Raw genomic sequence first — 14,630 nt, 5'->3', positions numbered from 1 at the left:
TCTGTAAAAATAAAAGGAAAGTGATTTATATGTATTAACTTTTATTGCTAATTAAGCATTGAACATTTAACTTACAAAAAATAATAGAAATGAAAAATTTTTTAAATGCAAACAATCTTAAAATTAATATTTCTTAAAAAACGGTCTAATGACAGTTCTGTTAAATTTCAGGTCGTTTAAATGACAATTCTGTTGTATGCATTTTGGTTAAAGGACAGTTTGGTTAAATGTCATTTGGGGAATATTCATGCGCCTCCCTACAATTTTAGATATTTTAAAAATTCCTTTTATTTACACCTTGCTCTTATATGGGCAAATCTCACGAGCTGGGTTCTTTTTGTTTAAAAAAAAAATTATTTTCAATTTAGTCGCACACTTTTTTCTACCATAAATTATTATTTTTCGACCAAATATAAGTAAATTTTTACCCTAGGTTTGTAATTCGTTAATATACAAGGTTATTTTATGGAGTTAAATACTTCACTTTTGATTTTTAATGTTTGTTCATTTATTATATTACGACTTTTATAGTTTAGTTTATAGTTTACTCACATTTTGATTTAATTTAATTTAAGTTTTAAATTGACGTTTTGTGCAATTACTTTGATGTAATATAAGAATAGAAAGATGTAAACCGGAAGTTCGTCCGAAACCGAAAGGTGTGGACTATAAATAAATAAAAGTAAATTTTTACCCGCGTAATTCATATTTCTTAATAGCTACTCGATTTAAATCATATTTTTCATTTTTGTGGTTATGAGTGCAGGTAAAACGTATTTTTAAGAGAAAATGTTTTCAAACAACGTTCCTAACTCCATTTTCCTTAATCTTAAACGTAAAAACATGTTCACAATTAAAATAGAATTTTATTTCAAAGAGGAAAATGAGTTTTATTTTAAGATACACACTAATTTCCATTTAAATTAAAACTATCTTGATTTTTAAGACTGATTAAACTTACGAGTAATATTTATAGAAGATTTTATTTTTACTGTGATGATATATCCTTATTGATATCAATCGTTTTATACTCAGAAAAGCTACTCCAAGAAAGAAATCATCTCTGTGACGAAAGAAGGACGAAAATCGTAATTGGAAAAAATATCGAAATTAACAATTTCATATAAATTTCAAAATTTTTATAAATACTTGACAAGATGTAAATTGTAATTATAATAATAATGAAACTTCATGGATTTGATATAATTTTTCTAAATAGGGGTAGATATCACCCCATCGGTTATTTTGTAGATAATTCATTTTTAAATAATACTTTCTTAAGACCAAACACATGTATTATAAAAGCAACAAATTTTCCATTTTTTTTGATATTTTAGGGCAATTTTACTTATCTCTTTCATTTTCGAAAATTTACAAATACTTTACAACCCTTTAAAAAACACCCCCTTACATTTGCCTAAACCTAAATTCATCAAAATTACACCCGGGATCGTTCAAATATTTTTTTTTCTTCAAGGGCACTTTAAACAGACTAATGAACCAATTTTCTCGTGAAAAATTGTCCAATATCAACCCTTAATGTTAATTTTAGAAGTGAGCATTTTTCACACATATTTATTTATACTAAAACAGCAAATTACAAAAGGATATGTACATTTTGTTGTGCTCGTCGAAAAACCATTTTTTGGAAACGAGTTATGCACTCGTTGCGCGTTTCCCAGAACGATTACATAGAAATATTAAGTGGCACAATGTTATACCACGCAGATTTCTTTTCTTGGATAGCTGAAAATGTAAATTTTATATGGGCGAAAAAGTATTATAAGAAAATTGATGATTTTCAAAAATCAGCAAAAATGTAGTTACACTTATGAATAGCTCATTAACTCGCATATCACAAGTGGCACACTTGTCTCATACACATTTTTTAATCCTTCAGAATCCATAAATGAATGTCAAAAAACCCCAAGCATTAAAAACGATTGCTCAAAAAGTTATCGTTAAATAAAAATTAGATTTAATGCGAGTTACATCAGGATTTTCTCTATTTCTTCGATTTCAGTAAAGAAATATGTTGTTTAAATATCTAATTTTGCCTAACAAGACCATTTTTTATTTTTCATACTCGTGAGTAGTATTAACAAATGTAAATTAAATGTGAATTGACAATTTAGAGGTTTTTTGCGGCACCGATATCGCAGTACGCAATTCGTAATCAGCTCGTGAAATTTCCCTATATAAAGCTTTAATTTTACCAAGTATCATTAAAATCGAAAAACCACTTGCAGGTTCTGATAAAAGTGGAAGTAGGATAGTGAAAGTGATAGGGTTGTAGTGGAAGTTAAAATGGGATGATGAAAGTGGAAGTAGAAGAGTGAATGTAGAAATGGAATGAGGAAAGTGGAAGATTAAGAGTAAAAGTGGAAGTGAAATATTAATAGAAGTGGAACTGGAATACTGAAATGGAAAGGGTGATAGTATAAAAGTAGAAGGGTGAAATTGGACTGTATTTCTGTATTGGAAATCAAATACATATTTTTCATGCAGTCAGTGTTAAAAATAAAATTCTTTAATTAACAGTGTTTGTAGGTTAGGTATACATTTCTGTTATTTTTTTCCTGAATTTTTCATTGAAAATTTAATATATAGACCATACCAATTTTTGATATACAAAATCCCATTTTTCATCACTTTGAAACAGCACCATATTAAACTTTTGTATAAAACATTTTAATATTTGAAACACAAAGTCTCTCGCAGTGCAATTTAAATATTTTTTATATCGTAAAATTGAATTTAAGTTTCTAAACGTCTTGTTTGGTAATGTCAAAATGTATGTCGCATGTCCTTAAAAAATTTTCCCTTTTTTTTTGTTTAGTGAAAATTTAAACTTTTCAAATTTAAAAGTTTCTTAAATGGTTGAGAGCTTTTCTTCAAACAAGAAAAAAAAAGAAAAGATAAGAGCACCGTTTGTCTGGTAGAGCTTGGATAAAAAAGTTTTAAGTTTTGGCGACCAAGACAATCCCCGATAGAATTCCCTTTTCCTTCATCTCTCTCTCTCTCTCTCTCTCTCTTTCTCTCTAATTTCTCCAAAGTTATTCCATTCGTCTTGGGGCGTATCCAAATTGTATTATTTAAAATTATACATACATTTAAAAGTCTTTGCGAAAAAAAAAAATTATGACGACTAAAAGACAATTTAGATTTTGAGCCAAACTTTGTTCTACAACAGGTTACTCGCTTATTATACGAGACTTTTCAATCTGATATTGTTGTAGATAAATTTTTTTTCCCTGCAATTTTACATTTGCTTTATAACAAATAATAAATGATTTTCGAAAACTTTCATTCCATATCTTATCTTCATTATAGGATATTGACTATTTATTTTTATATATGAATATACGATTTGAGGGTGATTACACTGAAAGAAAATATGTAACAAATTTTATTATATTTTATTATATCTTTTAGATTAATTTAGATGTCTCATTTTTTACTTTTGCTTTTGAAAGAGCTTTCATTTTTCTTTCAAAATCCGTTGGAAAAATTAAAAAATGTTCAAATATAACAAAATGGCGGCCATTTTAATGAAACTGAATCTGACACCTAGCTATCAGCCCCAAGTTAATTTTGAAAAAATTCATGTTTGCAATAATAAAAAAAAATTGAAACTACTCAAAAACCCCACTTTTTTTACTCTACCAATTTTTTTTTCTTAGGCCAACAAAAATGTTTGTTTGATCAAACCAACAGTTTTTTTGTAAAATTAAAAATTTTATTCTACCTTATTTCTTTTTATGTTATCTATATTTTATTTATTTTATTATTTATATTCTTTATAATATATTTATAAATATATATATATATATATATATACATATATATATATATATATATATATATATATATATATATATATATATATATATATATGTTATTCCATGAGTTTTTTAGCACTTTTCGAAGTAACCTTTCCAAATTAAATGAAACATTTTTTTTATAATATTTATTAATATAAAGATCCAAAATAATAACTTTTTAAGTAAAAACAATTGTTTATTTAAAAAATACAACAATAAATAATGAAAAAAATTCACTTTTTTTCTGCAACACCAAATAAATTGGTTTAAAGATCAAAATTTTCCTTATTTTTTAAGCTTTAATACCGCACAGGAAAAATAATGTATTTCAAAATAGTTAACTCACAATTTATTAAACAATGTTTGTTTACTTTTTTGTATTTTATTTACTGTGAAACGTCTGCTAAAGCTGCGCGCGACGTTTGGAAGTTGTCGCTTTCCTTATTGCGTAGAAGCTCATTACACTAGCGTAGTAGAAAGCATGTTGTGCGAAAAGTGAGGTTATGTTGTCATTAAACGAAACGTAAACATTTCTGGTTATCACATTGAATGGTTTTTAATTATCTACTTTGCAGTAAAAAATCATAGAAAACATTTTTAAAGGATGAAAAATCTCACTTTTGACACATCATGTTTTTTACTACGCTAGTGTAATGAGCTTCTGCTCAATAACGAAAGCGACAACTTCCGAACGTCGCGCGCAACTATAGCAGACGTTTCACAATAAATAAAATATAAAAAAGAAAACAAACATTGTTTAATAAATTGTGAGTTAACTATTTTGAAATACATTATTTTTGTTGTGCGGTATTAAAGCTTGAAAAATAAGGAAAATTTTGATTTTTAAACCAATTTATTTGGTGTTGCAGAAAAAAAGTGAATTTTTTTCATTATTTATTGTTGTATTTTTTAAATAAACAATTGTTTTTACTTAAAAAGTAATTATTTTGGACCTTTATATTAATAAATATTATAAAAAAAATGTTTCATTTAATTTAGAAAGGTTACTCCGAAAAGTGCTAAAAAAAACTCATGGAACGGCACATATATATATATATATATATATATATATATATATATATATTCATTTGCATTTTAAAAAAAAAAATGTAACATTAATGATTTTTCATTGAGAGAGTTATACGGAACTAGACGTTTCCTATTATTCTTCGTCACATTTCCAACAAAAACTTTATTGATTTTTTCATCAGCACTGTCGTAATAATATTCTTGTATGTATTATAAATTCGAATTACAAAATTATTCCTAGAAAAAAAAACTGAAAACACTCATTTAAAAAAATGTACATTTTGTATATTTTCTTCCTTTTTATCTAAAAATATATTGTTTATCACAATAATATTGTTAAAGTAAAAAAAAAAACTAGAATTTTCATTTCCAAAAATAATATGACGCTAGTTTTAATAAAAATGAAGACACTAAATTTGAGTAAATTGAAAATTAAATTTCAATAAATATATATTCTTTTTCAACTTGATTAATATGTTTAAATTTTTATTTTTCAAATAAACCTTTTTTTTCTTATTATTTTAGTAGAAAAGATCTATTTCTTATCCTTAAGCTCATGGGAAACGTTTGTTTTCCTTTCATGTAGTAATATTATTCTTTTCTTTTATTTTTTTATTATTTTGGATTTATTTGTATTCTTTTATATTGACATTTTTTGTTTATAAATTAATAATAATGATAACTTTTGTTTCATAAATAAATAAATATATTAAAAAAGTAATTGTGGCACAAAATTTAAAATATATATATTTTTTATTTAAAATTATTGTTATTAACAAAATATTTAATAATCATTTAATATTTTACTGTTAAAAATATAATTTTGTAAATCGATATATAGAGATAGGAAATTCTTCGCTTTTTTTTTAATTTTGATAAACAAAATAACACCAAAAAAAAATTAAAAACTGATTTATAATATTAATTTATTAGCAATAAAATTCAATTATTTTAATAGATTTAACTAAACAAAAATTAATCGTTTTTAAAAATATAATTTTTTACAATTCAATTTTTGAATAAAACAATATTACTGTACAAAGAATTCAATTTTTTTAAAATTATTGTAAAAAGGTATTAGGGTCAGTTGGGGTAAATGGGGACAAAATCGCTATTTTTCACAAATTACACAAGTTTCTTCCTTTAAAAGGTAATATTTGCGGGTTTATTTTTTTTTAAGTTGTTATTTACATTCGCAGGATTAATTTTATGTAGCAGAAAAAAATTTAGATAAGCTTTAAACGCATGAAACTGACTGTCCCCATGTACCCCAAAATTTAGAAAATTTCATAAAATTCGGGGTAAATGGGGAACAGCATAGTTTCTAAGAAAGTTTTAAGAAAAAAGTTTCCTTAAGTATATTACTGTATTAAGGGATGAAAAAAGTTGAAAAAAAATTTGTAGTAGATATATAATAGTTGAACCAATTGAAATTTTTTTATTTTTTTTTTATTTCAGTATTTTGTCTCGCATTTGAAAAAAACAGACTTAAAAATCATACCAAATTTTTTTCTTATTCCTTATGACTTCTATAACATAAATTCACTTGAATTTTTGATTTTTGTTAATTTGGTTAATAATGACAAGCTGTCCCCATTTACCCCAAAAATTTGAAAACTCAGGGTAAATGGGGACAGCTTGTTATTATTAACCAAATTGACAAAAATCAAAAATTCAAGTGAATTTCTGTTATAGAAGTCATAAGGAATAAGAAAAAAATTTGGTACGATTTTTAATTCTGTTTTCTTTGAAATGCGAGACAAAATACTGAAACAGTTTGACTTTGATTTTCAAGTTTTTATGCATTGAGCGATAACTTGAATTATTTTGCTGCCAATTGTCAAGATAAAAGCTTGGCAATACTCAAAACCTCTTGCAGGTGATCTGAGGTTAAAATATTGACGTTGAACTTAATTTTAAAACTGTAAATTAAGCTCCAAAACCTCTTGTCCCCATTTACCCCAACTGACCCTACTTAAAAAATGAATTATTAAAAATTGTAAATCTTTTTTTAAATACAATTTTATTAATAAAGTTCATTATTTCTGTGTATTCAATTCTACATAATATAAAGTTAAAGTTGTTTTTTTTTCTGTAAATATGGGAAAGAGATATTTATTTAAAAAAAAAATAACAACCCTTTTCAATACTTTTTAGATTAATGAACTATTATTTTCATCTATTTTTACGATTTTGGTTCAAATTTCTTTCATTAAAAAAAAAAAAAAAGAACTGAAAAAGAAAAAAATAATTGGTTTTTCAAAATAATTAAATCTAAAAATAATTGAGTTTACAAAATAATTGCACTAAAAAATGTTTTAATTTCATAAATAATTGAATTTTAAAATAATTAAATTGCGGAATTAAGTGTATTTTATATATATAATTGAATTTTATTGATATTGAATTAATAAATTATAAACATTAATTATGAATTAGTTAAAAATACCATCAATTGATGCTATTATGGTACGAAAATTATAATTTTTTTTGTGTTCATAAAATAAAGTATAAAATTTTTTTTTCTTCGAATTAAGCTGTATGAAAAACTTTCAACTAGGGTAAATGCACTAATTGCGGCGCGATTCGAGTCAAAACACTTTTGAAATAGAAAATTCGACATTTCTATTGTATAAACTCAATTTAAGACTTATTAAACTTAAAGCTTATGTTATTAAGATATTAAAAAAAATTTTTAACTCTATAAAAATCGATTATTTAAACAAATATGAGAAATTAAAACTAATACCGTAATTTTCTATTGCGGCGAGTTTGTATCAGTTTCGGTGTATCAATTGTGGTGACCAAAATTACGTGTATTTTGAAGATACTTTGCCCGCCGAAATTGAAGCCAATGGAAATCTTAAAAATGTTTCAATTGCGGCGCGGAAAAAAATTTGATCTCAAATAATTAAATTAATAATTGTTTAAATGTGCATCTTTATAAGTATTTGTATCAAAAAAAGATTGAAATAATTTTTTTTAATCATTTGGCAACAGTTATATTAAATATAATAGTAATAATAGTTATTTTTTATGAACGCGCCGTTATTGGTGCACTCGCCGTAATTAGTACACTTACCCTACAAATTTTAAAAATAATTTTTAAAAACCTACTGAAAAATCACACATCTTACAAATTTTCAAAATATCAATATTTCGAAATGAATATTTTTCAAATTAAAAACTATAGTGTGTACCGATAATAGCCCCGGTTGACGGTAATTAATTTGACAGCATAAAGACAATCGCTAGTTCAAATATTAATATTTCTACTAATTATTTAGTTAAATATAACTATAATTATGAGGTTAAATTTATTTTTAGATTGTGTTAAAATGTCAGTGCTTTATTTTCTAAAAATTTTGTTTTCTCACAATATGTGATTTAAATTACTTAACGAAGTTTATAAAAATATTTTAACACATAAATTAATTATTGATTTATATTATTTCGGAGTTTTTAATAAATATTTTATTATTTAATATGCAATATTTTATCTTTGATACTCTCTAAATTTGAATTAGTAAAAATTTTAACTAATTTAAATTAGCAACTCATTATTTGTGGTGTCGAAAGTGAATTTTATAATGAGACCAATTTTAATATCACAGCATTTCTATTTAACAAAATTCAGATTTTATAGAATTTTTATTTAACTGATCTTGAATAAAGCAGATTTTCTAATACATCGAATTTTCAAATAATACTGTTCTCAATTAGTAAAATTTTACTAATTCTAAAGCAAAAAGTGAGTCACTAATTCAAATTAGTAAACTTTTTTTTACTAATATTCAGATTTAGAGAGTACAGTTTCCATTTAACAGAATTTATATTTAGAAATATTTTCATAAAAAGGTTTTTTTTGGCGAGAAAACATGCGGAGAATATTTACATGTAAAATCACAACAGTCACATGACCTTAACCGAAAAATCATTTTAAAAAATGTCTAATTGATAAAATTTTCATTTGTCCGAAATTACAAATGGCCGAAGAAACAATCAACAGAAAGATTTCGGCGCGATTTTTAAAATCAACAAATCACAATTTTATGGATAATTTTTGATTGGTTCATTTTAAAAATCGCGCCAATAGCTTTCTGTCGATTGTTTGTTCGGTCATTTGCAATTTCGGACAAATGGAAATTCTATCAATTAGAAAAAGTATAAATTATGTAGTATGAAAAATTGGTTTTATGAAAATTCTATAAAATAATAATTCGAACGCAAAGGAAAATTCATCTAAAAGAAAATTCTGTACAATGAAATTCTACCTAATAAAAAAACATTAAAATGGCTATTATGTTAAATGAAAATTCGAGCAAATAAAAATTCTACTCTCTCAATTTAAATTAGTGAAATTTCACTAAATGAATTAATCTGTTTTACCGATAATTGGTAAAACAGATTAACTAATTCATTTAGTGAAAATTAGTGTTTATAACAGTGTTTTTTTATTTTATAAAACTCGACGTACTAGACACTTCTATAGGGTTAAATTAAAGCTTAAATCATACACTTGTAAGACCCTTATACGCAAGATAAAAAAATTTTGAAATTTTGACAAAAATGGGGATAAAGGTCCTAAAAACCGTGTTTTTAAGGTAAGGGTTTTAAGTATTTTTTTCTCCCTGACCTGACATGCCAGAAACTTCTATATAGACTTAAATTAAAGTTTAACCCATCACTGTAAAAAGAAAGGTATTAATTTAATACCGACTTCAGGTACTAAATTGTCATTTGGTTCTATTTTGATACCTAAAATCGGTTCTGTTTTAGTACTTTTTTTTTACAGTGCTTCGCTGTGAAGAGCAAAATTTTAAATGTGGGTCAAAAATGTTAAGAAACTTTTGTACCAACAAAATTTTTAAAACTGTGTGCACTTAGGTTTTTGAGGTCGCTGATTACGAATCTGATGTTACTTTTTCAAAATTCAAAATGGCGAATATATTTTTTCTAAATTCGATGTATTTGCCTGAAACTTGTTATTCGGGGGTTTTCTAGGTCGATGATTACAAATCTGATATTAGTAAATTCTATTGATTTTTAATTTTCCTGTCCGACATTTTGAATTTTGAAAAAGTAACATCAGATTCGTATTCAGCGACCCCGAAAAACCTCTAAGTAACAAAGTTTTAAGTAAATTCTCATGTTTTTTAAGTTTCCTGTCCACCATATTGAATCCGCTATTTTGAATTTTGAAAAACTAACATCAAATTCGAATTCATTGACCATTAAAATCCTCGAGTAACGACGAATTTCAAGTCATTTTCAAAATAGGTCTGAAAAAAAAATTTAAAATATTGAAAAAAATTAGGTTCAAGACACACAAAAAGTTTATTGGGATTATTACCCCCATTTTTTTCAAAATTTTTGTTATCTTGCGCATATGGGTCTTAACCCCTTCGCAGTCAAGGCCAAAATATCATAAGTGGGCCCAAAATGTCAGTAAATTTTTGAATGACCAAAATTTGTGCAAATGTGTATACTATGGTATTTAAGGTCGCTGATTACGATTCCAAAGTCAGATTTTAAAAATTCAAAATGGCGGAGCCAATATGGCGGACGATTTTTCAAAAAAAAGCAAAAATGATTTAAAAATAATTAAAAATTGTTACTCGGGGGTTTTAGGGGTCGCTGATTACGAATTTAAATTCAGATTTCAAAAATTCAAAATGGCCGAGCCAATATGGCGGACGATTTTTCATGAAATGACAAAAATGATTTAAAAATACTTAAAAATTATTACTCAGAGGTTTTGAGGGTTGCTGATTACGAATTTAAATTCAGATTTTAAAAATTCAAAATGGCGGAACCAATATGGCGGACAATTTTTTCAAAAAATGGCAAAAATTATTTAAAAATACTTAAAAATTGTTACTTGGGGGTTTTTGGGGTCGCTGATTACGAATCTAAAGTCAGATTTCAAAAATTCAAAATGGCCGAGCCAATATGGCGGACAATTTTTCAAAAAATGGCAAAAATGATTTAAACATTATTACTCAGGGCTTTTGAGGGTCGCTGATTACGAATCTAAATTCAGATTCCAAAAATTTAAAATGGCGGAACGAATATGGCAGATAATTTTCTAAAAATTTGCAAATTAATTAAAATTACTTAAAATCTGTTACTCAGGGGTTTTGAACGTCGCTCTTTACGATATTCAAGTCAGATTTTGAAAATTCAACATAGCATAGTATGGGTGTGATTATTATTGTATCCATTTTGAATTTTGAAATTTTGTAATTCTGACATCATATTCTGAATCAGCGACCCTAAAAACCCCCAAGTAACGAGTTTCAAGCGAATATGGTCAATTTTCAAAATTTTTGGTCGCCATATTGGATCCGCCATTTTGAATTTTGAAATTTTGTAATTCTGACATCAAATTCGGAATCAGCGACCCTAAAAACCCGCAATTAACAAGTTTCAAGCGAATATGGTCAATTTTCAACATTTTTGGTCGCCATATTGGATCCGCCATTTTGAATTTTGAAATTTTGTAATTCTGACATCAAATTCGGAATCAGCGACCCTAAAAACCCGCAATTAACAAGTTTCAAGCGAATATGGTCAATTTTCAACATTTTTGGTCGCCATATTGGATCCGCCATTTTGAATTTTGAAATTTTGTAATTCTGACATCAAATTCGGAATCAGCAACCCTAAAAACCCACAATTAACGAGTTTCAAGCGAATATGGTCAATTTTCAAAATTTTTGGTCGTCATATTAAATCCACCATTTTGAATTTTGTAAATCTGACATCAAATTCGGAAGCAGCGACCCCAAAAACCCCCGAGCAACAAATTTTAGGCCAATTCCGTATTATTATTGGGCTCAAAATTTATATGCGTGTATACACGTCATCGACACTTTGAGCCCGCACCTATTCCATGACGTGTATACACGTCATCGACACCCAAGGGGTTAAGGTGTACGTTTTAAGATTTAATTTAAGCCTATATAGAAGTTTCTAGCACGTCAGGTTTAGGAGGAAAAAAAACCCTGAAAACCCACAAAATAACACGGTTTGAGACATTGTCCCCACTTTACTCAAAATCCTGACGTGATACGCAATTTTGGATCGTGTTCACACAAAATTACATTGAAAATCACTCTGATATATCTAAAAAAAAAAAACCTTGTAGTAACAAATTAACTTTAATTCTTTGCGGTATAAATTATAATCTCCCCATCAAAGAAACATGTTTTGTGTTTTATACATTTTTTACATATATATATAAAGCTAAAAATTCGATGAAAAGCCTCTCATCTTTTAATGAAATTTTTTTTTTGCTTTTTAATTTAAAATATCTTAATTTTTGTTATTTCATAAAACTCTGTTTAATTCCCCCTTTATACGAGTCTTGGCATTTAATCTCCTCTCTCTTTCTTTCTTTTTATAAGATTATAATGAAATTCAATAGACGTTATACGCTTCGAAATTTTTAAATAAAATTTCATTAAAAGCATGGCAGCTTTTTAATTAGCTATACGCTTATACTGATGTGAATGTTTATCTAGAGGTTCGTGCGCTGTGAGGTTAAAATATATAGAAAGGGTGAAAGAAGATGAAGAGAGGGTGAAGAGGGACAAGAGGGATGGTGGTGGTGGTGGTATATATATCGAGGGTGGGTGTCTGGTCAGAGAAACGGGGTGCGGAGAGGTATGGCGAAGGGTGGCGTTATGCAATCCACTATCCGACCTTCTCCAAAGAATTTATCGTCAGTTTCCTGCGCCTCATTTTCCCATTTTGCCGACAACGATTTAAATTGCGGGGACATGTTATACGGTTCGTCGCTCGTGACATTTGACAATTAGTCTTTCCAAAAACTTCTTCTTTGTCATCATATCAAACCAAGTTGAAAACGAATTCTCTCTTTTTGAAACACTCACGCGATGAAGTTTCTGATTCTCTTTCCTAATAATAATAATAATAATAGAAGGAAATTTTTACCCTTTATAAGATTTGAAATTTTTTTTTCAGATTCGAGTTTTTTTTTTTTTTTTTAAAGAGATATTCTATTATCTAACGAAGTATGTGTGTGGATAAAAGGACGGAGGGACTCGAAGTTACGTTCGATATACTAACCTTGAACGTTGAGTTACACGAGCCGCAGCATCAACCAGGCTTGCACCTTGTCATCTTCACTCAAAACGTCAATGATGAAAATTTTCGACTGATGATTTGGAAAACAGCCGATCACCGGGTGAATTTTGGTCACGTTACGTCGATCATTTCTGCCTAAAATCCTGTTGCGATGATCAAAACGATCCTCGCTATTCATGTCAGTCTTGTTTATAATTATTATTATTGTACATAATTGAAAACAATTTTAATTTTTTCTTTTTTTTTTTTTGTTATCACACTCGAATTCAGTTATTCAATAATAATAATAATATCCTTTTGAGAAGCGGCGGCAGCATATCGACACTTTAAAAATGAACACTGTTTGAATTGAACTAGGCGGATTTTCTTTTTTTTTTTTCTCTCTTCTATTATTTAATCACACGATTTTTTAGAAAGATAAAATTTAAAAATGAGAGAAAGGGAGGAGAAGAAGAAGAAGAAGAAGTAAGAGAGGAAGACAAAGAGAGAGAGAGATATATATATATATGATGGAAGATGTGTGCGAATGATCGGAATGATCAAGCGAATTTTTCTAAGGGGGATGTGTGTATTATTATCGCCCGAGGTAGGCAACCGGACTGACACGACACGGCACTAGCGCCTGATGTTAGGCAGTAAAACTAACGTCGATGAGCTTGCGCAGTATTCGTGTTTCAATCCTAGTAAAAGATAAGAGAGATATATGTATATATAGTGATGAAGGAGGAGTGTCAATTTTATTCTTGTCTTAAGCGGGTTCAAAGGCAAACATAGAAGTTATATATTTAATTTGGTAGCTGGTTTGATAATTTTTCTTTGATTGAGAAAAGGCCTATTTATAGATTTGGCAGTCTATTAACTTATTCGTGAATGACTTTAAATAAATCTGTCATATTTTTTTTTTTTTTTTTTTTTTTTTATATACAGACAAAGAAGAATGTCTAAAATTAAAACACTGGGAATATTTGGATTTTTTTTTTTATATTTTCTCTTTCATTGAATTTGTATTTAAATGTAAACATATTTTTGTTTCTGGGGTTTGCAAAACGAAAGATTGATTATAGATATAATTATGTGTTTTAGACGAATTTTTATTTTTCGAATTAACATTTGTCAGAATTTCTTTTTTTTTTTTTTTTAAAGAATTTTTAGGTATTTTTTATTTGGTGAAATTCTTAAAAATCGCCGAATTTTTATTTGTCCGAAATTGCAAATGGCCGAACAAACAATCGACAAAAAAATTTTGGCGCGATTTTTAAAATCCACCAATCACGATTTTCTTGACAACTTTTGATTAGTGAATTTTAAACATCGCGCCAAAATCATCATTTGCAATTTCGGACAAATAAAAATTCGGCGTCTTTAAGAATTTTGTACGCAATAAAAATTCGTTACATAAGAATTTTGTAAAGTAAAAATTTGTTTAAAAAGAAAACAAAAATTCTCTCAAATGTTAATTCGCAAAATAAAAATTCGCCTAAAAAATAATTGTATTTAATATAAAATTCTTTAAAATGAAAATTTTAACTAATGATCACAATCACAATAATTACATGACCTTAAACTTTACTTATTCACTTACAATCAATCTATATTTACTTGTTTAATATTATTAGTTTACTTTATTTTTATTTGTATATAAATGTGTATGATTAGCTTTTATTG

General features: G+C 26.9%; 2 protein-coding genes across 3 annotated transcripts in view; one reads left to right on the top strand and one right to left on the bottom strand.

Moving 5' to 3' along the window:
* The window catches only part of LOC127280861 (uncharacterized), a 63,295-nt gene extending 48,962 nt beyond the window's left edge, over nt 1-14,333 (bottom strand). The window contains exon 1 of the mRNA XM_051304169.1: nt 12,948-14,333. The gene's annotated coding sequence lies outside the window, so the exon portion shown is untranslated. The remainder of the gene's footprint in view (nt 1-12,947) is intronic.
* Nucleotides 1-14,630, top strand: part of LOC127280860 (uncharacterized) — a 147,274-nt gene that overhangs the window by 94,718 nt on the left and 37,926 nt on the right. The window lies entirely within an intron of this gene.

The sequence above is a fragment of the Leptopilina boulardi genome, unplaced genomic scaffold (genome assembly GCF_019393585.1).
Source record: "Leptopilina boulardi isolate dan_hultmark-lab unplaced genomic scaffold, ZJU_Lbou_2.1 LbouV2_255, whole genome shotgun sequence".
NCBI lineage: Eukaryota > Metazoa > Arthropoda > Insecta > Hymenoptera > Figitidae > Leptopilina > Leptopilina boulardi.
Note: the sequence above shows the minus strand (reverse complement) of the source record. Positions and strands in the feature narration are given on the sequence as shown.